Genomic DNA, 26539 nt, shown 5'->3' with positions numbered 1-26539 from the left:
TTTTCTGTTTTTTTTTTTTTAATTCTGTTTCTTCAAACTAATTTTTTTTTTTTTTAGAATTTTGCATCCAACATTTATTAGCTGTGGGCAAGTCATTAATTTATCTTTTTTTCTGAATTTATTTTTTTAAATAACTTTTTATTGACAGAACCCATGCTAGGGTAATTTTTTTACAACATTATCCCTTGCACTCACTTCTGTTCCGATTTTTCCCCTCCCTCCCTCCACCCTCTCCCCCAGATGGCAAGCAGTCCTATACATGTTAAATAGATTACAGTAGATCTTCAAACTAAAATTAAAAAAAAAAAAAAAAAAGATTGAGAAGATCAGATGGAGTCTCTAATTTGGGAGGGCCTGGGTGAGTTGTCCAAGCATTAAAATAAATGACTTCCCTCCATGGTCTTACTGGTCCTTACCTGTCAAGTGGATAATGACTGGTCTTCTTCCCCAGGTACCCAACATAGTCAAGGATAGAATTAAGAAACTACTGGGGCTGAATTCAAATCTCTGTGCTCCCTTACCCTCCTCCTATATAAGTTTTTAGATCCCTCTGGGAGTTTCTTGACTTGGCTGCCATCTCCTCACCCTCATCTCCCATCGATGGAAGATGGAGAAAAGATTGCCAATGAAAGCTCCTTCATGGAAATCGGATGCTAGGGAGGTCCATCTCACCCATAGTACACAATGATCCTCACACATGCCCAGGGTGTATGTTGGGAAGATACTATTTCCCTCTTCTTACTCTCTAGTAGACATGGAAAGCTGTTCCTTTTGACCAGGGGCATAGAGGAGTCCATTTGCCCTTGCCCTCATCTATCTGTCTCACTTCATCTTATTAAATACTCTTCTACTCTTTCCTACCCCCACCAAGCTCATCTCTGCACATGAGTTTTTTGGTAGAACAAAGGTTTACATTTTAAACTCCTGCCTGTGTGTCACTCTCCCAGGGCAGGGTAAAATGTTCCTAATGAAAACTGTTGTGTTTGAGGTAACTATTAGGTGGAGGTAGAAGGAAGATGGGGGTGTTTTTGAGAATGGAAGGCAGACTGATAGGATTTTATTTAAATCAAAAATACAACTGGAGAAAAAAGAAAGAGAAGAGAGGGGGCCATAGCATCTGTGCTATGTTGAAATAACATTAGGGTGACCCAGCAATAGAATAAACTGGTATTAAGGAATTGGAATGCTGGGATATGTGAGAAATGGTCATATGGAGCTATGAAAATAACTTGCTAAACACTGGTCTAAAAGGGAACAGGAAGTCTTTGGAAATGCTTTCCTATGGCAATACTTAAAAGTATTGATATTAAATAAGGAATTATTTCTGTGGATATGTGTCTCAAGGAATGTTATTTGCCTGTAAGACACTGTTGGAGAACTTGCTTTTAAAAAATCAATTAACAGATAACATAGTAAGATCATGTACTCTATTTCCCAGACTGTGAAAATGTGATCTTTTTGTGTGAAATTCAGCCTTTTTCCTTTTCATATTTTCATCAAGAATATCTTCAAAGGAATGAAGCTCCACTACTTTTTTCTCTCAAATTATCAAGCATTTATTTCTTTTTCTTCTTCTTATCTCTCTCTGTCTTTCTTGGGGAAAAAAATGGAAAGAGAAAAAAAAATCCTTTTAAACATGTATGCAAAATCAAGCAGAACAAATTCCTTAATTGGCCATATTAAAAGAAATATAGGTCTTATCCTAAACATTTAGTCTGACAAGAGATATCTTCTTTATCATTCACCTCCCTGGAATCCTGAGTGATTGTTGGATTGAACAAAGTTCTTAAATCTTTCAAAATTGTTTATTTTTATAATATTGTTGATAATATAAATTATTCTCCCAATTCTGCTCACTTCACTTGGCATTAGTTAACACCATTGTTCCCAAGTTTCTGTGAAACTGTCTCTTTCATCATTTCACACAGCACAGTAAAATTCCATTACATTCATATACCATAATTTGTTCAGCCATTCTCCAAATGACAGATACTTCCTTAGTTTCCATGTGTTTGCCACCCAAAAAGAAGAGCAGATATAAATATTTTGGTACAAATAGGGCTTTTTCCTCTTTCTTTAATTTCTTAAAGGTACAGGCCCAGTAATGGTATTTGTGCCTCAAAAGATATGCTATTTTTTTAACTTTTGAAGGATACTTCCCAGTTGCCTTCCTGTACCAAGTCATAGCTCCATAAAGAATTCATCAATATGCCTGTTTTCCCACAGCCCTTCCAACATTTGCCATTTTTCTTTTTTTACCAACTTTGCCAATCTAATGGGCATAAGAAGGAAACTAAAAGTTGTTTTAATCTGAATTTCTCTAATTATTGGTAATCCAACATTTTTTAAAACTATGATATAGGTTTCTTCCCTATTTCCCTTTGGATTTCTTCTCTTTAAGAACTATCTATATTATTTGACCATTTATCAATGGGGAATTGGCTTTTATTCTTACAATTTTGAATTAATTCCTTAAATATTTTAGAAATGAGACCTTTGTCAATGAAACTTGCTGCCAAGTTCCCCCCCCCCCCCTAGCCCCAGGTAACTGTTTCCCATCTAGTTTCAGCTGCATTGCATTTGTTTGTGTGAACACTTTTTAATTTTATATAATCAAAAACTGTCCATTTTATCTTTTTGATCTTCTCTGTTTTTTGTTTGGTCATGAGCTCTTTCTCTAGCTATAAATCTGAAAGATATTTTCTTCCTTGTTCCTTTAATTTATTTATGATGTGACATTTTATCTAGGCTATATATCTCTCAACTTAAAACTTAATGTGGTATGTGATATAAAGTGTTAATCCCAGCCTAATTTCTGCCAGATCTGTCCAGTTTTCCCAGCAGTTTTTGTCAAATAGTGTCAGTCCTCTCCCTGATAGCTGAGGTCTTTGGATTTATTAAACACTAGGCTACTAGGTTCATTTGCTTCAATATGCTATGTTCCTAAAATGCTGCACTGATCAATTTATTTTTTAAGTAATACCAAATTATTTTGAACCCAGGTCCTCCTGTTTCTAGAACAGGTTGTCCTATCCCTGTACTACCTAGCTGCCCTTCCTTTCCTACTTTTTTTTCCCATTATTTCCCTTGAGATTCTTAACTGTTGTTTCTCTAGATCTCTTTCATTACTTTCTCTAGTTCTATAAAGTATTTATTTGATAAAATGATTGGTGTGGCATTACATAAATAAATGTAGGTAATATTTTCATTTTTATTATATTGGCTCATTCTACCCATGAGCTTTTAATATTTCTCAAATCATTTAGATTTATCATTATTTTCATAAACAGCTTTGTAGTTGTAGACATAGAGTTCTTGTATGTTTCTTCATAAATATAGTCCTATTTTTTTATGTGCTGTAGTTATCTTAAATGGAATTCCTTCTTCCAATTCTTCCTGTTGGATATTGTTGAAAATATAGAGAAATGCTGATGACTTATGTGGATTTATTTTACATCCTGCAACTTTGCTGAAGTTATTAACTTTTTTTGGACTCTAAGCATAGCATCATATCATCTACAGAAAGCAATAATTTTGTTTCCTGTTTGCCTGTGCTTCCCTCAATTTGGGATTTAAAAAAAAAAATTGCTGTAGCTAGCATTTCTAGCACTAGTGACTAGTAAAGTAGCATTAGTGACAATAGCAATCCTTATTTTATTTCTGATTTTATTGGAAAGATCTCAAGTTTATAACCATTACATATAATGCTGGCTCTTGGTCTGAGATATAAACTATTTACCCTGTTAAAGAAAGATTAATTTATTCTTATATTTTGAAGTGTTTTTTTTTTTTTTAACAGAAATGAACATTGTCTTTTATCACAAGGATCTTTTGAGTCTATTAATATAATCATATGATTTTTCTTGTTCTTATAATTAAGATGGTCAATTAAGTTTATAGCTTTCCTAAAACTGAACCATATTTGCAATTCTGATAAAAATCTACCACGTTCAAAGTGAATAATCTTCGTCAAATGTTGCTATAGCCTGTTTGTTGATGTTTTACTTAAAATTTTTTACATAAATATTCATGAGGGATGTTGGTTTATAGTTTTCTTTTTCTATTTTGACTCTCCCTGTTTTAGTTATCAAAACTATATTTGTACATAGAAGGAATTTGTTAGTATTGTTGTGTTTGCCTGTTTTTTTTTTAACAGTTTGGATAATATCAGTATTAATTGTTTTTTGAATGACTGGTGGAATTCCGCTGTAAGACTGTGGCATAATAATAAAAAGTACCTCATTAAATGATGTTTCAGTTCTGCCACCTCCTTGATTTGATTCTGAAACAAACCTATCCTTCCATTCAACTCTATTGAGAATGTGGATATGGTCCAACCTTTCAGTTATGCAACAATCAATTCATTGAATATAAATAAAGAGCTCAAATTTAGAATTTGTAGACAGTTTAAAAACCATGTGAATCTTAGAGACTCCTGCCCTATTTAGAGGAAAGATAATGGATGGAATCAGATTTCAAATCTGGCCTTAAACAACTATTAACTGTATGAACCTGGACAAGTCACTTAATCTCTATTTACCTCAGTTTCCTCATCTATAAGATAGGAATAATAACAGTATAAATCTAAGGATTAAAGGAGATAATATTTGTAAAAGTGCATAGCACAAATGTCTGCCATATAGTAGGTGTTTTATAAATGCTTATTCCCTTCCCTTCCTTGTTTTCCTAACACTGACTGCAGAAGAAGGCTACATAAGACATAAGACTATTTGTATCTTTTTTTCACAGGTTTCCACAGACAAAAAATTTGTCACAAAGTCGTCAACTTTCAGATGGTTAAACTTTCAATACTTGACTAGGAGGATCTTTGTACAGCATACCTATTTGTATCTTACCTAGGATCATATTCAGTGAGGTTGCTAGGTGACACTGTAGATAATAATAATAATAATAGCTAGCAATTTTATAGCTCTTTATAAGATTTGCAAAATGCTTTACCTCATTTTATCCTCATAACAACCAGGCTAGATATTTTACAGATGAGAAAATTGAGGTAGACAAAGTAATTTTGTATCTAGTAAGTATCTGAAGCAGAATTTTAACTCAGATCTTTCTGTTTCTAAGTCCTGTGTTCATTATTCTCCATCTGACCACCTCTATGCTTTGAGAATAGAATGGTAAAATCAGTAAGAACTGAGTCTGACTTACAAACTATGTGACTTCAGTTTTTAAGGGAAGCAATTGGGCTTCAGTGACTAGCTCAAGGTCACACAACTAGTAAATGTCAAGTGTCTGAGTTCCAATTTGAACTCAGGTCCCCCTAATTCTAGGACTGGTGGGTCTATTCACCAGGATATGGGGCTTTGGGCCTCAATTCCCTTATCTGTAAAATAAGAATAATGACATCATCAAAAGTCGTTTTGAGTTGATGCACACTGTAGCTCTTTGCAAACCTTTTTGTTCACAGGGTCCAGGATCACCCCAAACCCACTATGACACATTAGTCTCTCAAGGAAGCTAAGTAAGGAGGCAATCTCCCAGGAAAGATTAGCTGGCTGAAGTTTTGCCTTTTTTTTTAACTTCACTTTATTGCATTTAATCCGACCAATTAGAAATTCATTTGGATTAATAAACATACCCTTTAAAAACTACAAATTCCTCTGGGAGGATTAAAAGACTTTCACATATTAGTGTGGATTAATTAAAACATTACTTCCTGCTGCACTGAGGAAATAGGACTTTTGACTGGAGGATAAGTCAGAGCTGAGTGAGGTGCTAAACTTGGAGATTTAAGCTAATTTGAAAGCTCTGAGTTACTGGAGCTCAGCTCTATTATCCCGGGGGGAGGGGGAGAACCCAATCACCCCTTATTATTTTAATTTCTGCTCACTGTTGACCGTTGAGACCCAGAAAGAGCAGAAAAAACTTTACCTTCTCTTTCTGTACTTCTTGCTGCTCCCCCGCCTCCCAGCCCCTCTGCAGGCTATAGCGGTCCTGCAGTTTCGCTAACTTTTCGGATCACGTAGAACTTTGTGAGTTGACCCGCGAAGCTAAGCCCCATTTAAAGCTTTGTTTCTGCCGGGAAATGTGTCCCTGGCTCCGAAGCCCCGAACTTTTGGGACCCATCGGTCTGAGCGGGAGCTCCCTCACCCCAGCACCTGGCACAATTAGTCCGGGCGGAGTGGCTCCTAGTGGAATTGGATATTGCATGAGACTGTCATTTGATGATTCGCAGCAGAGAAAGAGTTAAATTTTAAAAAGAGGGAGAGAGACCAGCAGAAGGTCCTGTTTACTGTAGTTCCTCCGAGTCCATCAAGTATTCAGAGACATGGGTTGCCGTAGTAACTGAGTCTGTTCTTCAGCCAGCTCGAGATTAGCTCATTGGAAAGGAGTCAGGATGGGTCAGGCTAGGCAAGGGTGGGAAGTGAGACAGAGGGGGAGGAGGAGGAGGAGGGGAAAGAAGGGGGGAGGGGGAGAGAGAAAGAGGAGGGGAAGGGGGAGGGAAAGAGTGGAATGAACGTCACTAGAGATAGTCACAAAGTCAGGAAAGGAAGGAAAAAGAAAGAGGAAGGGGGGGAACCCGGGAGGACTCCCGAGCAGGAGGGAGGGGAGGAAAGGAACCCGCTCGGCCGCAAGTAAAGAAGGTCCTTTTAAAGTGGGGGGCATGAATCGGCAGCCGAGGCAGCGAGTCCCATGGCCGTGAGAGAGGAAAGGGCCGGTGGGGGAGCGAAGCCCGAGAGAAGGGAGAGAAAGATTTCCCGTGCTTTGTGAGAGCTTCCAGTAACAAAAGGGCGGAGGGTCGGGGAGCCATGCAGCCCGATGCTGCTGCCTCCACCTCCCCCGCCCCTACTGCGGCGGGGTCCCGGCTTGACGCCCCCAGAATGAACCGTGGGCGGCGAGGAGCCCGGCTGGGGTGTCTGGCAGCGAGCAAGGTGAGTGGGGAGACGCGAGTGGAGGTCCCCGCCCTAGACTCGAGCACCCTTCGGGCAAGTCATTGTCGGGAGAGCCAAGCCGCGGGACCCCGGGAGGGAAGTTGGGGGGGGGGGGGAGTGGAGAAAGGAAATAGCCAAGCTCGGCTTGAGCTTGGAACTGGAGGAACTTCCCAGCTGGGAGTGGGCTCGGCTCGGTGGGCTGCCTTTGGGATGGATGGCTGGAGAAGATGTGTAAGTGTGTGAGAGACAGATCAAGTTCTTGAGTGTGAGAATGAGACCAAGTTGTGTGTTTGGGTGTGTGTGTAGATGAGGCTACGTTTTCAGTGGTGTGTGTGTGTGTGTACAGATGAGGCCAGGTTCTCGCTGGACGCCTAGTCTGTCCCCTGGGTCTGCAAAGCTATCATACGCCTTTGGGGGGGGGGGGTGCAGAGAGACAGGGGAAGACTGTGAATGATTTTTGAAGTGCATTAGGTAAGCTAGCTGTTCCAAAACACTTACCTCCTTCTGGAGCCAGAGGAACTTGAAAAGGGGACCTTGCTCCCCCAAACTGGAGGTAGAAGGAAGGGGGTCGGGAGGGAGGTCGAGACTCCTTAATTTGAAACGCGTTGATGAAAAGTGAGCATCGTTCGCCCAGCACCTGTGCCAGGGGGGTTTGGTGGTTTGATTTCAGCTTTTCCAAGTGGAAATGAGAAATTGTTTCTGTTTCTGTTTTGTTTTTTCTTATTCTGAGGAGAAGCAGGTGAGATTCAATGAAGGTGAGTTCTGACTAAGTGACACATGATAGAGTATTGAGGAGATTTATTCAGAGCTGAGTTCTGAGCGTTGCTTGGACCTTGGCAAATCGGTGGCAGCATTAGTAGCAGCTAAGCTGTGGGCAATAGTGAAGAAGCTGGGCAGTATTTTCTCTGTGAGCAGGGAAGTGGGAGTTCCATAGCTCCTCACTGTAAGAGGGCTGGAGAGAAAGGATAACGCTCACTCTTCTAACGCCATTTAGTTACGTTTCAGGGCCATAATTTAACCAGCAACATAATTGATTCTTTGTAATAATGAGCAAGGTTTCAGTGAAGTGCTTATAGTAAGTAGTATCATTTTTGGAGATTTTTGTTATTCAGCCCTTGAATCCTTTGTTGTTGTGTTGAGCTACAAGCAGTTAAGTGCTTTTATTTATTTATTTATTTGTCCAAAATCTCTTTGCTTTTGTGTGTAAGAGATTCAGCAATGAAAACAAAATAGTCTCTATTTGCAATAAGCTTGCACTTTAAGGGTTGGGGCCAGTGAAAGGGAAGGCAGGGAATGCAAATATAAGTGAATATAAGTAATATATAAGTAAGGCATAAGATAAATATATATATATAAGTATAATATAAAGTAAATATAAGATAAGCCTTGAAAACTAGGAAGCTAGGAAGACATACTTTTAGAAAATTAAGAAATCTGATTCAAAGGTGACATACAAAAGAATGAAATTTCTTCCTTCTACATCAGCCCAAAGTATCGTATACATCAGTCTTACTCTGAAGACTGTTTTGGGCCTGGGCCCAACTGGGTAGAGAAAGCAGAATCTTGAAAGTCAGAGCTAAACAGAGAGTTTACTGAGAAAAGGGGTCAGAGAAGGAGGGAGATGGGGAGACTAGCCTCTTGTACTTTGGGAAATATAAGGTTTAAATAACAGAAAGATTGAGATCTTTTTTAGATTAAAAGAGTGGCAGTAAGAGCCAAATGCATCTCAAGGAAGCAGATGGATTACTTTCAGCCACTAGAGTTGAACAGATTGTGTGACATTTAGGCAACAATTCTTTTTTTGGCCAATGAGGTAAAAAGGATAGGAGTTCTGATATTTTCACTTTTCAACAGCCAAAAATATGAAAATGAGCATGTATGAAAAAAGTCTTCACAGAGATAAAGTCAAGGAGGAATATGGCACACAGATCTTTTTAAAAGGGCAGCATGACATAATGGATACTTCACTGTGACCTCCAGTCGCCTTACCTTTGCTCTGGCCCCACTTTCCTCCCTTTATAGGAGGACCTTACAAGGTCCTTGACCTTACAAGTTGGCTAATCTGTTATGGTAATACTACATTCTGCACCCTTGACTCTCTACTACCATAGTGCCCTGCCAATTTTCAACCTTGGATCATCCCTACTATGCATTTTCTCCAATCTTTTGGAAATCTAAATCATAGGATTTAAAGTGCAAAGAAAAAGACCTCAAACATCATCAAGTTTAATCCTGTCATTTTTCAGAGAGGGAAGTTGAGGTAGTAGTGAAGTGACTTGGTGAAGGTAGGCCCACCACAAATTTGTTATCTCAACTTGCCTCTCACTACTGAATGAAATCTTTTAGTTTTTCCTTGATAGCTGCTATCCTGGTCTCCCTAGTTATTTTTTTTTTCCAAAACTCTTTTATTCTCATGCCTCCCACACCAATCTTATTAAGATTGACCTCTCTCTATTAAGAAAATGGAGACAATTTGTCTTAAACTTCCTTCTCTCCTCTTTACCATATGTCAAAACTATCTCCAAATAAATAACTCCCAAATTTATAAATACAGATGTTATCAACTTTTCTTCTGAAATTTTTGCACTGCTGGAGTTACCTCTTATGCTGGCTCATTTCTGATTCTCTTCCCCCTCACCCCAGTATGCATTCTCCTTGAAATTATTTTGTATAAATGTATATAGTTCAGGCAGTTGGTGGAGTGATTAGAGAGCTCAGATCTCATAGTTTGAAGACCCAGGTGTAAGTCTCACTTTTGAAAGATCCTATCTTCATTACCCTTGTCAAGTCACTTACCTCCTTCATGCCCTCTCTAGTATGTAAGATGGGTAGAAAGTATTGCTCTATACTGATAGAAATTGTTTATACCAGGAATTGCCTATACTGATTAAAGCCCAGGATATTTTTAACTCTTTTTACTTATCTGTTTATATATTATATCCCCCAATAAATGTAAACACTTTGAAGGTAAGAACTGTTTTTTTTTTTTTAATTTTTGTATCCCAAGTACTTAGCACAGTACCTTTCACATACTAAGTTTTTAATATGTTTTTGTTGAATTAAAGATCAACTGTCTAATCCAATGATTATTATTTCCATGATTCTGTATAGTATCAAACTATATTTCATTGAATCACCAGAGGTTTGATTTATAAGCAACAGGAGCAGGTAGGTCAGGAAGAACTAGAAATGGAAATTAGAGTAGGTTAGCAAGGACATAGCCTAAAATTCATTAAAAAGAAAGGAGTCCAAACTTGGGGGAAGATGATGTTCTAGTTACAGACATTGGAATGATGATAAGTATCATAAATCCAGAGAGTAAAACTGAGGCAAGCAGCTGAGGTGTCAGGGAAAGAAGGGGGAACAGATGTTAGCACTCCAACGAAGGCAGTGAAGATAAGCCAGAGAGAGGAAGAAGAGAGAGCAGAGCATTTAAGTGGGTCTGAAGACGCTGGTTCTTTCCTTTTCTTCTCGGGGCTGTACACTCCCTGGGTGTGATGGGGGGTTTGGGAACAAGGGGAGACATTTGGATTAAGCAGCCTGAGGTCCTGTAGTAGAATGTAGTCTCCTTAGGGGCAAAATTCATTTCCTTTGGGTCTTTGCATGGAGTGACTAGTGCAAAATTTGAGACACAGTAGGTATTTATTTAATGTTTGCTTAATTGAACACAGACTAACAGAGGGGTGTGGTAAAAGTGAAAGTTATACCCTTAACATTAATAACAATGTTTTTTTTTATAGTTTGCCAAGTGCTATATAGTATCTCTTTATATGTTATAAGTTGAAATATATCCACATATATTCACATATCTTTATATGTAAATATGTGTAAGTATATATCTGTATATCCATAAATAAAAATAGCTGTTGTTCAGTTATGTCCAATTCTTTATGATCCTGTGGATCATAGCGCGTCAATTCTGTGCATGGGAACAGAATTAAACTGAGCAAGGGTGATGTCTGCTGTGAAATTGGTTTTTAAGTGAGCTTCCAACCTCACAGTTAAAATTGGATGGGAAATGGGAAATTATGCAGAAGGTTCTCCATGATAGTAGTTCTTAAAATGTGGGTCTTTGAGGCCTCTTCAATGGAACGAGTTTCACATGAATTTGACATGTAGAGAGCTAGTCGCAGGCAAAACAGTGAAGCAAGCTGAATTTACTTTCCAATGCCCATTTACCTTTCAGTACTTTTCTCTTTTCTCCTGGCATCCCTGGTGACCTGTCTTCCTTAGACAGTTTATCATACTCTGATTCTCTCTTCCCTCTGCCTTCTACCAAAACTTTTCTCACTTGTGCCTAAGCTTTTATCATTCTAACTCATTTAAAAGGTAAATGATATGTTAGGTTAATATATTATAACTTCCAAGAAAGTTAGTTTAACTGAGGGAAGTTGGGGGTGTTGGTAGGAGAAATAACTAAGTAAACCAAGGTTCCCAAGGTTTTCAGTTTGAGAACCTTTTTTTAACAAGGACTCCCCTCCCATTTCCTAGTAGTTACGCTCTATCCAATGATTATGAAAATCTGTCAAAAACCAAAATTACTATGAATTCAGTATTAATTTTACATGGATTCATATTTCATTAATCAATCTTCATACAACTGAAAAATAATAATACTTATAGGTGAGATAATTTATTTATTCAGCCTGCAGAAGTATGTTTGCTTATCATATTGAATCATTTCATGGGATAGCTAAGTGCTCTTTTGTAACTTTCAGAGAAAGGAAGTCTGGTGGATGCCCTAAAACTTTCAGCCCTTGATCTGATTTCACATTAAGCTAATTTAATTATTTACATTTTGAAGCCACAAGTGCAGAACATCCACTTTCCCAAAACATATACCATGGAGGGGGAAAGCATTAAGTATTTCATGATTTTCCCTCCAAATCCTAGTACTTATAATAAATATGAAGCCAAAAATCAGGTAGGTGCTTTTATATAAAGATTTATATTCATTTGTTCATTCATTTTAATATTTAAAATATTGACTTTCTTTCTGGACAAGACTGGAACTAACAAGATAGCCTCCCTTTGTTTAGCAGTGGCTTTTTGAGCTGATCTGTTTCTGACATGAGCCATTCTCTTATTCTTAGGGGGTCTGGTGGCCCCCTGTTCCTGGAATTCACAGCATTAAGGCCAAACTTAGTGCAGATGCCCAATCAGTTTATTCCTCTGAAGCTTAGAGCTCCCAAATTTAACGGATCTACTGGCTTCAGCTTCCCCTGGTAGCTGGAATTCCTTGGAGCCCTCCAGTGAGAGGGAAATGATGACCCCATCATGGCAGCTCATTCAGCTTTTGAAAATTTTCAAGATTAGGTTTATCTCTTTACTACAAGATATCAGTTGTGTCCTAATTCTGCCTGCTGGGGCCCAAGGGAATCTTTCCCATTCCTCTTCTAGGGGACAGTTGCCTGGGCCCTTCTCTCCTCCAGGGTGTCCTTCCCCAGTTCCTGTAACTGCTTTTTGTAAGACAGGAACCCTAGGAAGCCCTTCATTATCCCTAGTAACTTCCTTTGGAATTCCCTGGCTTATCGTATCTTTTCGAAGAATCCCACAGCCCCACTATTCATGCTGCATATTTTATTCCCAATTAAAACCGAGATAATGCTGCAAGGTCCTGTGAATTTCTGCATCTTTTGCATTAACTTCACAGGCTTTTTCTGGGGCCCAAGTGTTGAGAACTGCTAATTTAACCCAAAACAACATACTTTCAACTGTTGGAAATATATATATCTCAGGAGTCCAACTGGAGAAGTATTTTGGGAGTAGGAAGTCCTTCTTGCTACTTTGCAAATCATAATAGATTTTAATAATAAAAACTGATATTTATATGATAATTTATGTTTCATAAAGCACTTTCATATACTATGATGATCTTATTTGCCCAAGTAGACAATGATTTATGTTGCCTTTGGGTAATGCTGACCCTAAATATAAGGCCATAAAACAGTGGCTATGCTTTTATTCCTGGGTGAATCAGTAATATATTTATCACCATTCTCATTGGTGTCTTTTTGAAAACAGCGCCATTCTTTCCATTTAATAATAACAATATTATTATTTTATATTAATAATATTAAATGCCAACTATGTGCCAGGCAGGAGAGCCCCCGACTTCAAAGAAAGAGCATTAATCAAACAACAAATATGTATTAAGCACTTATGTGCCAGGCACTGGGAATACAAATACAATGCATACAGACCAGTAGCAACCAAGCATCCAAAGGGATTTCAGGAGAGGAAGAGCTAGCTATGGGGAGATGAGGCAGGACAAGTGGAAGGGAGTTAGGGGTGCCCCAAAATCAGAGAGAGAGCATTCCAGGCTTGGCACCTAGCCTTTGCGGAGATAGGAAAATTGTATGTTAGCTGCAAGTCATTTTTGGTGAAAACAACACCTGTGAGGGTAGTAATGTGGACTCAATCTGGAAACACTGGCTGGAGCCAGATTGTAAAGAACTTTAAATGCTAAACTGATGGGCTTATGTGTTATGCTAGAGGCAACAGAGAAAGGTTGAAGTTTTTCAAGCTGAATTCTGACATGGTCAGACCTTTCTTTGCTTTAGGAAAAATCATTTTGGCAGCTGAATGAAGGATGGCAGAAAGAGGGGAGAGATCAGAGGTAGAAGGCCGTGGAAATATAATGATGATGGGATGAGTTAGGGTGCTGGCTTGTGAGTAGAAAGAAGGGAATGATAGGTGGAGGAAGATTTGATAAGAATTGACAATTGATTCAATATGGAAGGTAAGAAAGAGTTGGCAGATGACTCTGAAATAACAAACCTGGGTAAGTTGAAGGATGGTGGTGACTTTCACAGAAATTTAGAAGACTTGGAACCATATTATATAGCATCTTTTGCCCACAGATGGAAAAATTTGGAGAACCAATGCTCTAGAGTAGTGAATTCTAAAGTAGTGGTTCTTAAACTTTTTGGTCTTAGAACCCCTTTATATTGTTTAAAATTATTGCAGACTTTCCAAAGAACTTTTATTTATGTGGGTTATGTCTACCAATATTTATTATATTTGAAATATTAATATTAGAAATTAAAGATACATTACTATGAAAATATTTTTGATCTCACAGACCTCTTGAAAAGGTCTTGGGGATCCCCAAGGAACTCCGGATCACACTTTGAGGACAGCTGTTTTGGAATAATGTTGCATTGGCCTAATCAAATGTCATTTAAAATTTTTATTATCTCAAATCCTTCTTTCTCACTGCTCCCAAACCAAATTGTTCCAGAATCCTCAAGAGTGAAAAACCTCAACTCTTATGAGGAAAATAAAATTTGTAAAGGCTCTATTAGATGAAAACATTACACTTGTAGTGGGTAGAAGGGAAGTCTCATGCACATCACTGTGGCTGGTCTTCCCTTCTATTTCTTTTGCATGATTCCCAGATGGAAAGATTGACAAGTACATTTTTCCTTTAAATTATATAGAGCAAAAGCAATAATAAATTGAAAAACCAGAGCCCAATTTCAAAACTTAAGACTACAATATACACATATGTATATGTATAAACTTTGTGTTTATGTGTTTATATATGATATATACTATTTCTTGCTGGAAAGAAGCAATAGGATGGAGAAGCTACCTTTGTCTCTATTGGATCCCTCATAATTAGAGATGTCCAAACTATTCCATTTACTCTTTTTGCATCAACAAGAGACTTTACTTTGAAATTTTACCTCTTCACACCGTCGCTTTCAGTCCCACTTTTTCTTCTTTGTCATTGTTTGGGGTGGCCATTTCTAGCATGGGCTAAGGAGCTTTGTATGACCCTAGAGCAATAAGAATACAGCCAGCCATTATCATATTTTCTATGACTTATTCAAATAAGGTGAACTATACTATACTATATACTATACATACTATATACTAGTATATATACTATATACTATTCAGAACTATATACTATACAAAATTTTCTAAAAGTCTTCATGCAGTTTTAAACTAGTAAAGCTTTTGGGACACCAAGTGCCTAATGATATTCTAACCCACCATACCTGAGGTTCCTAAAAAAACCTCAAAAGTTGATTATGCTGGGGGTTTTCCCACAAACTAGTCACACAACTAGTAAGTGTCATAGTCCAACAGAGAACTCCATGAATAACAACTTCCTTTGTGCTTCTAATTTTTAAAGTAGGGAGGCTAGGGTTATTACTTTATAAAGGACTTAATTGTACCCAGCAGGGGTTAAGTGCTTTGTCCAGGATTACCCAACAAGTCAAGGTGAAAAATCTAGGTCTTATGCTTCCCACCCTGGTCTAATGGAAAAGAATACTGATGAGAGTTGTGGAGAAAGAGTTGTTTTCCCGTGGTTTGTTCTGGCAAATTTGGACATGGTTCAGGGGTGGGATAGGATGGAAGACATTCTTAGAACTCACACAGTGCACACAAAGATTTAGTTACTCCTCTGCAGCCAGGAACTATGACAGAGGAAGAAATCAGCAGTTTATCTGATGTAGAACAGGAGAAAGAGCACTGGACTTGGAGTTAAGAGATTTGGTTTTCGGGCCTGGTTGTGTGACCTTAGACATGTCACTTAACCTTAACAAAGACTTTTCATTTCTAACATGAATATTCATTTCTAATATGACAAATATTGATCGATACACATCAATAAAAGCTTTTTGAGGAGTCCTTAAGTAATTCTTAAGATTATTAAAGCGTCCTAAGGCCAAAAAGTTTGAGAACTGCTATTCTTCTCCATAGAATGGAAATAACTCACCTTTCCTCTTTTGTAGGATGATTGGGAGCAACAAATGAAAGTGGGAAAGGGTTTTTGCAGAGTATTACACAATGTCAGTCAGTATATGAAACCTTTAACTTTCTCTATCTCTCTTCTATCCCCTCTTAAGAAACATTAGTCTATGCTGGCTCATGGGGATTCTGCAAGGTTCTTAACTTGATTGAGTAGTGGAAAGAGCATTGGATTTGGCAATGGAGGCAAAATCAGAGGGATAATCCTGGCTCTGGATGACCACTGCAAGTCACTTATTGGCTAATTTCCTCATTTGTGAAACGATGGAGCTTGACTACATGACCTCTTGAGGTTTCTTTCAGCTTGAAATCTTATAATCCTTATGCTGTAGGTGAGGTTGTTTACTCAAGTTTGGAATGGGGACTTCTGACCCCAACTCTGAAGTCCTCTTCCTCTCACAGTTACTTGTTCAGTCTTGCATTCAATCTGCTGTTCTATTTTATCTTCTGTGGTTGTGTGATCTAACAAATATAAACAAGCTCCCAGGACATCAAAGAGTTACTGATGGTCTCTGTTTAGCCCTCAGCTGAACAGAGGCATCTAATGGAGTGAAAAGACATCAGAAATGAGGAATCTTCTTAATGCAGCCCAAAATAAACGGCCCAGAAATAATCATAGTGGAGACGAGATCCCAGTTCTGTGGATTTAGCCAAAATTCTCTATTCAATAAATACTCCCTGACTTCTGGCAAACCAATGATGGCACCCAAACTTTAGTGACTGAGGGCAGAGAGGGCTGAAAGGTTTTCAACATCCTTCAGGGTTACCTATGAACAAGGTATTAGAAGCTTAGCCAAAGGAGGGGGCTGCTTTTAGCATGCTTGCTGACAGATCAGTGGAGGAAGTAGCTCCCGGCGACAGTAGCATAGATATTTAGCTGGCCTTTGAATAAGGAAAAAATAAATCTTAACTGATACATCCTGGTTGGGTAACTCTGGGCCACTCTTATCTCTCAGTGTCCAAGGTAACTCTCTAAGAAGATAAATTGCACTGAAGGGGCTGATCTGCCTACTTACATGCTACCTATGAAATCACAGACCTAGTTTAAAGAAAGAAAAGAAATAGCTACTGGGGAGAAAAAGGTGAAGCAGAGAAGAGAAATTATGAGGCTGACAAATAGGTTATTAACAATAATTACAAAGTGTTTTACATATCTATGTCGTTTAAGCTTCACATTAGTTCTGTGAAATAGGTCCTATAGAGTTAATTATCCCCATTTTACAGGTGAGGAAACTGAGTCTCACAGAGGCTGTGTGACTGACACAGATGGGCTCATGCAGCTGCTGTGGCCCAGACCAGGTTCAGGGATCCTGAACTCATGATTTCTATTTCCTTATTCAATTCTGTAATCCTCTGTCTCTCTAATCGGGCATCTGCCCCACAGTCACCAATGACTCCTTATCCTAAATCCATTGATCTTTTCTCTATTCTCATCCTCCTTGACCTCTGTGGCATTTGAGACTGTTGACCCGCCACCATCTCTTTTTCTTTTTCTTTCCCCTTCTCCTCCTTTCTCCTCCATTTCCTCCTTCTCCGAACTCTCTCTTCTTGGCTCCTTTGATATGATATATGACTGATTGTCCTCCTAATTTATTCCCTTTGATGGAGCCTGATCTTCCTCCCATTCATTCAGCGCTTTGGATTGAAGAGCTACTGTGTTCTTTTCTGTGCCAGGCTGTACTGAAACAAATGAGGGCTGTTTGAATCCCTTAACCAAATGGAAGAGGGCATGTCTGAGGTTTCATGGATAGGGAGAGGGTAATAGCAGTCCCTGAGCTGATAGATTGCCTTGGCCGGTCAGAGCTCACTCTGTATCCAGCTGTTCTGGGGAGGGACCTTTAAATCAAGAACTCAAGGGACTATTGTCCAAATAGTGATTTAAATGGTCTTCCAGCCCAAGTAGTGCTGGGATTGTTAAGGGGATAGATAGTGTGGCAGAATGGCTCCTTTCCAAAGTGCCTGTGGGAATTTAGAGTGACTTTAAATAAAGTAATGGCTTTTGAGGGCAGTAGTTTTGACCTGGAAACAAGGGATGCCTCTGGAACTGATTCAGAAAAGATCTTATTTCCTTTTGGGACCAGGTGGACTAAAAAAAAGTTCAAGTGTGGAACTAATGTTCCTTTAAAGGTTCACAAGAAAGTCATAAGGGGAGTATTGATGAAAGAGTATTAGCAAAAGCTATGTGGACTTGCAAAATATTCTACATGCAGTAACTATAAAATCTGATGACAATATATCTAAAGCTGGAAGGAACCTGAGGGCATTCAGTTTAACCCTTTTATTTTACAGAGGGGTTTAACTAACTAAAGATCGCATATTTGGTCTTTACAACCATCCTGTGAATGGCTACATTTAAAATTTAAATTAAATTCAAAAGGCTAATTTTTTGTTTATATTTTATATTTTAAACATCTATTTAATATATATAAAACATATTTATACAAAATATAGATGTACACATGTATCTGTACAAATATATCCATCTACATCATTTGCCTAGTTCATACATGATTGGTATACCAATATTCCTTCATAGGAGTATAGATTGATTGTGCCATGTTCAAAGAATTGATGAGAGAAAAGACATCATTGAAAAGACCGGGATTTCATTTTGGTATCTCAAGCCTTCCACAACGTGGCTTCTATCTAGCATCATTTCCTATTTCCCTCTTCCCCTATTTTCCATTTGGTCAAACTAGCCCACTAGCTATTCCCCATACTGGACATCCCACCACCAGCCATTGTACCTTCATACTCATGGCTCGTTCCCCAGGTCTCGAATGTCCCCCCCCCCCCTTCACTTCCAGCTATTAAGATTCCTTATACAGCTCAGACTCTATCTTGTGATAATTAAAAAAAAATCTTCCCCCTTATTAGCACCCTTTATTACTTTGTATCTACAAACTTACATGTCTGTTTTATCCCAATAATATAAGATCAGGTACTTTGAGGTTAAATGACTTATCCAGGACCACACTGACTCCAAAGCCAGCCATCTACCAGTTGTACAGTAGGATGTTTGTTGAATTTAAATTCTGGGAGAATCTCTATACCCCAGCTCCTTAAGTTGTGGTTTATAACTCCATGTGGGGTCTCATAACTGACACAAAATTATGATTTATCAGTAAATTTTTGATTTGTATACCTATTCTATATAACCATATACCTGGGGTCAAGTAAAAATTTCTAGGGCCAAAAGGGATTACAAATGGAAAAAGTTTAAGAAGCCCTGCTTTAGAGGTCATGGCAGACTATCTATCAACAGAGAGAGTGGCAGTTTGTGGAGGGATAGACCTTTGCTAAATCATGGGCTTTATATTTTGTTTTTATTTGATTTTTTTTATCATAAGTGAAGTTAAAAAAAAAACCCTAGAACAACCAAATCTATATTCTATTTTCCTGTTGCACTTAATTTTTTAATCCTTATGAGCAGAATTCCATTGGTGCAAGACCACTCTCTAAATCAGCACTTTCATGATTTATAAAATTATTCCCAATTCAATGACTGCTATCCAATGTTGGTAGATCCATGAAAAGAAGAGAATAAACACTATAGTAGGCTGCTGTTTGCAATTAAGTAAATGATTTGGTGGGAACCAAGTGAGGAGAAAAGGAAAAGAGTGAGACTGATGGAGTGAACCCAGATGCAAATTCAAGTCAGTTGGCCTTCTCCTGAGGCTAAGGGAGCCCTTTGAAGGGGAGAGCTTCACACAGGGCAGTCTGAGCTGAAAGGGTAGGTCCACTCCTGAGAGTGCCCAGGCTCTGAGAAGAGGTCTCTGGAAGGAGAGACAGTCTACTCAGCCTTCTCCCTGGTGCCTCAGGTGTGCCAAAGAGCAGCCCAAATTTCAGGATTGGGACCCGACATAGATGGATACATGCCTTAGGAAGGGGTGGAAGACTTTTCCCTAGGAAAAGCCTTCTGCTCAAGTGTTGCTGGCTCTGAGTCAAGTATGGAAGTACTCTGTTCTTGAGAAGAAAGGAGGGAAAAAGGCAGGGAGGAGACTGGACAGAGGAAAATGGGAGGGAGCAAAGAGCAAGAGAGAATGGGAGTGAGAAAGAGAAGAGTTCCAGAACATACAGCCGGAACTGGAACAGGGGTACTCAAAAGCAAACAAAAAATGACCTTACGGTGTGTTATGTCTGAAATGTTTGGGAACCATTGGACCCAAACAAGCATCCGTCCCATGGGATGGATTAAAATGGCCATTAAAGTTGCTTTCTCCATTGCCCAGTGACCAAGGTCTCTCTCACAGAGCTTGGGACCCCAGGGAAGATCACAGTATGTGGTTTCCCTAGCGTACAAGTGAAGATGATCATCCAGAGGAGTCCTAAGTTGCAAAAGTGTCAGACTAAAGAATGTACATGGAGGATGGTAATACAGTTTGCTTTGGTGACTGACTGGGTACAAGGAAAAGATTTAAGTATTTCCAGTCAACTCAACAAAGTTGTTTTTGCTTAAGCTTTGTTTTTGCCTTTAAGGAATTTAATTCGTGAATCAAAATTAATGCAGGAAATTAAAAATAATGCAAGAGGTAAACAACCCAAAAAGACACACAATAAAAAACTTGTTATAATATAGGAGGGCACTTATTTTCAGACTTTTTTTTTTTTTTTTTTGGTTTCAGGACTTTACACTCTTAAAAATTACTGAGGACCCAAAGAACTTTTGTTTATGTAGGCTTTATCTATCAATATTTATCATATTAGAAACTTGGCTAAATTTTAATGTATTCATACACTTAAAAATAGCAAAAATAAACTCATTTCATATTCATATAAATAACATTTTTTTGGTGGGGGGGAGAAGAAACTTCCAAAACCAAAAAAAATTTAGTAAGAAGAGTGCCATTGTTTTCCATATTTTTGCACATCTCTTTAATGTCTGGCTTAATAGAAGACATCTGGATTCTCATATTTGCTTCTATATTCAGTCTGTTGTGATATGTTGTTTTGGTTAAAATATATGAAAAAAATCCAGCCTTACAGAGATAGGCAATTGAAAAAGAGGATTATTTTAAAAAGCAAATAACACCTAAATATTATTATATAGAAATAATTTAACCTCACAGACTCCCCAAAAGGATCCTAAGGACCCCCAGAGATCCATGGACCATCCTCTGAGAACTGCTGGAGTAGAGCATTCATTGGAAAATTATCTTTACCCATTATGACTTTCTTATAAAGTATGCCGGCACTCAGACAGGTGATGGAGTATGAGAATAGGATGAATTCATGCATGTTGAGACCTGGCCAAGGGTTAATTTGTTCACAAAGACTTGGCTATGGTTTTGCACAGGGTTTCCACCGGGTAGGTGGAAGAGCATGAGCAAATGATGGAAGTGATAGAGTAGAAGAATGAACTGCTTTCATTGGAGCAGATGGTTTTGGGAAAACTGGGCAGTTGGAGATGAAGAATCACATGATGTAAATGCCTCACTATGGACTTGGGATTTTATTCAGAGGATCCTAACTAGGGAAGTGGCGTGATCAAATAGTTTTTTGGAAAACCAGTCTCATTACGGATGCAAGATAGACTGGAAACAAAATAATCAAAGCTAATATTCCGTAGTAATATTTGTAGTAATAGATCAGACGTATGTGGTTGAGGACTCGGACTAAAATGGAAACAGGAAAACTGAAAAGGAAGGAAATGGATTTCTGGCATATTGAGAAGGAAGAATCTGTGACTTGCTGACCAGTTAAAGTGGGGATGACTTAAGATAAATGCCAGTACTTCAAGTGTAGTCCCATTTGAAAGACTGATGGACTCAAAAAAGGAAAAGGGAAATGTGGAGGAACCAGTTTAGGGAGGCAGGACAAGGTGAACTCAGTTTTAGGCCTTCTGCATTTAAGGAAACTGTAGGATTTCCAAATATATGTGTTCACCAGGAGGATGGAAATGTGGGACTAGTGTTGAGGAGAGAAATCAGGGCCTAAGAGACAAGCATGGAAGTCACCTATGGGCAGATCATAATCAGACAGAGCATGTTGATCTCCAGAAAATTGAGCAGAAAGCCAAAGATCCAATGCTGCCTCAGACACCTGACCCTCTGCTTAATCTCTCTGGGGCCCAACTGTGAAACAAAAAGGTTGGACTCCACGGCTTCCGGCTCTCTGAGTTTCTGATTCTGTGAGATTAGAGTTCTGGTCCCAGCTGCCTTGTGTGGTATTGGCCAAATCACCAAACTCCTTTGGACTCCAGCCGTTAATCCCTAAAATAAGAACGTGTATTAGTTAGTCCCTCAGGGCCTGCCCAATTCTGAAGGTCTTTACATCAAACTGGAAGCCTTCCATCTTCTTGAGCTACTGTTTGCCTTCTCCCAGCCTCTTCTCATCTGAATGGGGATATTAATAGCACTCACTTCCCAGGATTGAATAAAATAAAGACTAAAATAAAGCACTTTGTAAACCTTAAAGTATTGTATAAATGTTAAGTATTATTGATGTTATTGTTGATCAGAATTCTTATGTCTTTCAAAGCTATTTGTCTTTACATTGGGTTACATAAATGGTCTTCCTGGTTCTGCTCATTTCACAAGCATTTTTATTGATAGACTTTACTAGAAGTACTGACAGGATTTGACTAAGAAAGATGTCACCAAAGGAGATGTTCACCAAGGTTGGAAGTTGAGGGGGCCCTGTGACAGTGGGGTAAGCCACCAAAGCCGGCTAAAGAAGGCGAGGCTGGCTAGCCCTACAGAAGCTCTGCCAGAGAGGGTTTCACATTTCCTGCAGGGAAATGATTGTCCGTGAATAGACTAATGTAGGGGAAGGGAATCATAGACTCCAACGTCCTCCTGTCAATTGAGCTCTTCCATTGGACCTTCTTTCTAGACCTTGTCGTGTCCTGAGAGGACATCTTTTTAATTTTTAATGTTTTGGACCGAAGCAAAGAAAGGGAGTCAGTGTCCTTGTCTCTGTCAGGGTCACTAGATTCAAACGGTGGGCAGTGGGAAGTGTCAGGAGGAGGAAGCTTCTGGGTGGATCCAGGGAGAAGGATGGCAGTGGGGGCAGCAGCAGAACTTACTAAATGCTTTGTAATGGTAGTTAGGTAAGTCACTGGCTCTCTCTGGGAGCTGATTTCTTTATTAAATTCAAATAATAATATTTACAGAGTTTTGAGGAAATCTTCTTTTGGTAATTTGCTCCATTCTATAGAAATGAGAACTGTTTGTTTTTATTGGAGATTTTGGGCTTTAGATCTCTAGAGAAAGGGATGCTAGCACAGCATTTGATTTCCTATTTCCTTACAGACAATAGATTCCTCTGTTTATAGCCTGGTTAACCCTTTTTACTCTTTCTTGAACTGAATAAATAGCAAACTCTCTTATCTAAATGATAAGGAAAAAAAATTCTTATTTAAGGAAAATCTTTATCAGTTCAATCCTTTTCTTAACAAACTCCAAGGACTCAGGGGTCTTTTCCCTGGCTTGATTTCATTCAGGACAAAAGAGATTATTACTTTGTAATTACATGTAAAATAGAGTCAAAAATAGTTCTTTTTATTTCTTTAATATCTTTCTGACTTTTGTAGTTGTACAGGGTAGAGGAAAACCTTCAAGATTTTAAGGATAAAAGAGTGTTCTAAAAAACTGAACAGATAAGGATAAAAAAAATTCTAAAAACTGAATAGTAGCTACTCAATTAATCAAGCTTTCCAAGAATGATTAGAGATAGTATGACGTAAGAGGGAAAAGCATTGGATTTGGAGCCCAAGGCTTTAGGTAAGATTCTTAGCTCTACTAACTTACTCCTTGTATTGCCTTAGACAGATTATTTTACCTTCTCAATTTGCTGATCTGTAAAATGAAGGCATTGGATCATTAGGGATTGGCAGATTAATCCTCAAGAGCTAAATTTGGCCTTTTCCTCTTAACTTATATGGGTCAGAGAGCTAAGAATGGTATTTATATTTTAAAATAAAGTGTAAAAACTATTCCTCACTCACCAGCCTGTAAAAAACAGATGAACAGCCAGATTTGGTCCTTGGGCTATATTTCCCCCAACCCCTGGACTAAATATTTAATATCCCTTCCAGCTCTAAATTCTGTGATCCCAAGAAGTTGATAATACTTAGAGCTTTATAATTTAAATATATAGCAACATGTGGCAAGATTGTAGTTAACAATGCTTTCTGAAGTTATTTTCTAGTGGCATGGTTTGTTGCCCAAGAAAATGAAAACAAAGACAAAAAACCTATTACTGGAAATAGAAAATAGTTCAGGAGGAGTAGGTATGTATTCTAGGACACTGAAAAAAAAAGATTGTAATATAAACTTTTTCTGTATGAGATGTAAAATGAGCTCTGTCTCTAGGATACTTGGGGCAAGAAAGATTGGTACCTGACTTGAAAACAGGTACAGAAAATGGGGATGAGAAAAGGAAAGTGTTATCACAGGGGCTAATGTGAAAAATCTCCCCACCCCAGCAACTCTAGACATCTTAGAATCCAGAGCTGGGCCCAGGTCCTGGGGTCCTCTTTCTTATGGCTTCAAAAAGCTCTTTGTTGGGCAGAGGGAAAAAGGCTCTTTCTGCACCATTCTTTCTGACTCCTACAAAGAAAGAGTCCCATACACTGCCCCAAAGCAGGAGTTCTTAACCCTTTTTTCTCATGGATCCCTTTGGCAGTGTGGAGGATTTTATGGACCCTTTCTCAGAATAGTGTTTTTAACAGCATGAAATAAAAAAAAGATAGGATTACAAAAGAATAGGACAGGGATGGGGAAGGAAAGAAAAAATTTTGCATGATAATTTTATTATATATTTGAAAGGAACAGCAAGTTGTATATAGTAGATTTACAGTTACATATGCAATCATCTTTTTTTTATTATAGAAATGTTTGCATGATTCCCTAAATTAAAAAAATAATAAAACTTAATAATGATTAAAAAAAAGAAAAAAGAAATATATTGAAATAGTTGTCAAAAATATTAAAAACATCAAAAAAATTCATAGACTTCTGCTTAAGAATGCCTTCCTGAAAGAATTTAATCAGATTTACTTTCAGATCCAACATGGTCCCAGGAATCACTCTGCCCTTTCAATACTGAGCATCCCATAAGTCTTACTATCTTAAAACTGCACAAAGACTTTTGAAACACCTTGTCTATCTCCCTACCCGGTTCATGATTTGGGTTGTGTGTATGTGTGTGTGTTGTGTTGAAGTAAGCTTCCTTCCTTCCTTCCTTCCTTCCTTCCTTCCTTCCTTCCTTCTCTTTCCATCCTTCTTCTCTCCCTCCCTCCTTTCTCTCCCTCCGCCCAAAGCAATATCACTGAAACTTCACAAGCTCCCTTGGGATTTAGGACTAAATTTCTTTTTAAGAACCATGCCTTAAGCCCAAATCATTGTGACTCTCATTGATTAACCTACAGTAGATCCCAGACTAAGCTTCTTTTGGTCACTGTTTGGACTCTCTTGGCTCAGAGTGAGTGTAAATATCATTTGTTTCTGTCTTCCCCTCCTAGACTGATTTTTTTTTAATTAGGTAAAAAAGGCCATCCTTTGCTTCATTTCTTTTTTTTCCCAGAATTTCAAATTGCATTTTATTTTTCTAAAATTGCCCACAGTACTAGAAATTTCTGAAAATAAGGCAGCTGCTTTAAAGAGGAGGGAGCTGATGATATCAACAGATTTCCATTTCTCGTTCAAAGCCCACACACTTCAGGGCATCAGGCTGGCTATATCTCTAGTCAAAAACTATCTCTTCACCAGTCTGCATGGCTCTCTTAGCAAAAATACCTCTTCTGGGATCACCATTAACCATCATAGCTTTTGCATAGCAGTTGGGATTTACCGAATGATTTTCAAAATGAATTTTGTTACCCTTGCGGGTTGCATCCACCACAAAATCATTACTCCACTTATGTAGTTATAAACCTTTCCTCTTCTATCTGCCTCATCCTGAGAAATAATCCCGCCATAGTACTCGGAGATGAATTTGTTCTTTTGCATGGGATCTTGGCTGAGAGCCCCCCAGCCTGGCGCATTAAAGGGTGCTGGCAGTAAATGCTTTTTGGATCCTCTCCGAATGCTGCAGTTCTTTCTTTGCCTCATTCCTTGCCCAGCCTTAATCACGGAAAGGGCACGGGAAAGGATTCAAAGGCCAAGGCCTCCCCCCACAGTGGAGGGCATCTCCAGTCTTGGCCTTAGGCCCAGCTGACTACAGAGAAGAGATTCACGGAAATCATCGGTTCCCCATCCAAGAACAGTGATAGCAAACGAGAGAAATCGGAGAAGGCTTCGTGGAGGAGGTGCCCTCTGAAAGCCTTTTTAAAGGATAAGCAGAGATTCAACAAGTAAGAGAATGGAGAAAATCCTGAGGATAGAAAGCTGGCAAAGGCGCCGGGTGAGAAGACCTTAGGAGCTAGCGTTGGAGCCCCAGAAAAGGCTGGTGGTCAGATCCCAGCTGGAGTATTGGGGAGTAGGGATCAACAGAGAAGTTAAACTTGGGGACTAATAAATGAAGTTCCCTGAGGCTGGAGAGCCTTGTTCTGAGCTAGACTTGAAGCAGGGATGTGCCGGAGACAGCCAGTGGGTCAAAGAAGCAAAAACACCCAAGAAAGGAACCAGGGTGCCTCTGCTCAGCCGTCCCTCCTTCCTGGAACGCTCCTACTCTTCACCTTGACCTGCGAGTCCCTGACCTTCTCCTGGGGGTGTTTAACAGCCAGCACGGTCCTGTAAGGCTGGCCACTTTCCCTCCATCGTTCGGGATGGATCCTGCTTACACCGAGGCAGGTTGTATGTTGTCTCCTCTGTTGCCCCTTGAGGGCAGGAACTGTTTTTGATTTTTTTTGTGTGTTTAACAGTGGTATCTGACATCACTAAGCCTGTAATAAATGCTTGTTGAGTGACATGAGTCAAGGAGTTTAAGACGATGGG

At 38.8% G+C, this 26539-nt stretch overlaps 1 protein-coding gene across 1 annotated transcript in view; it reads left to right on the top strand.

Annotated features, from left to right (window-relative positions):
- Window positions 1–6481: 6481 nt before the first annotated feature.
- The window catches only part of DENND2A (DENN domain containing 2A), a 105767-nt gene continuing 85709 nt past the window's right edge, over window positions 6482–26539 (top strand). The window contains exon 1 of the mRNA XM_031939200.1: window positions 6482–6893. The gene's annotated coding sequence lies outside the window, so the exon portion shown is untranslated. The remainder of the gene's footprint in view (window positions 6894–26539) is intronic.

Source organism: Sarcophilus harrisii, chromosome 5, assembly GCF_902635505.1.
Source record: "Sarcophilus harrisii chromosome 5, mSarHar1.11, whole genome shotgun sequence".
In the NCBI taxonomy this organism is placed as follows: Eukaryota; Metazoa; Chordata; class Mammalia; order Dasyuromorphia; family Dasyuridae; genus Sarcophilus; species Sarcophilus harrisii.
Note: the sequence above shows the minus strand (reverse complement) of the source record. Positions and strands in the feature narration are given on the sequence as shown.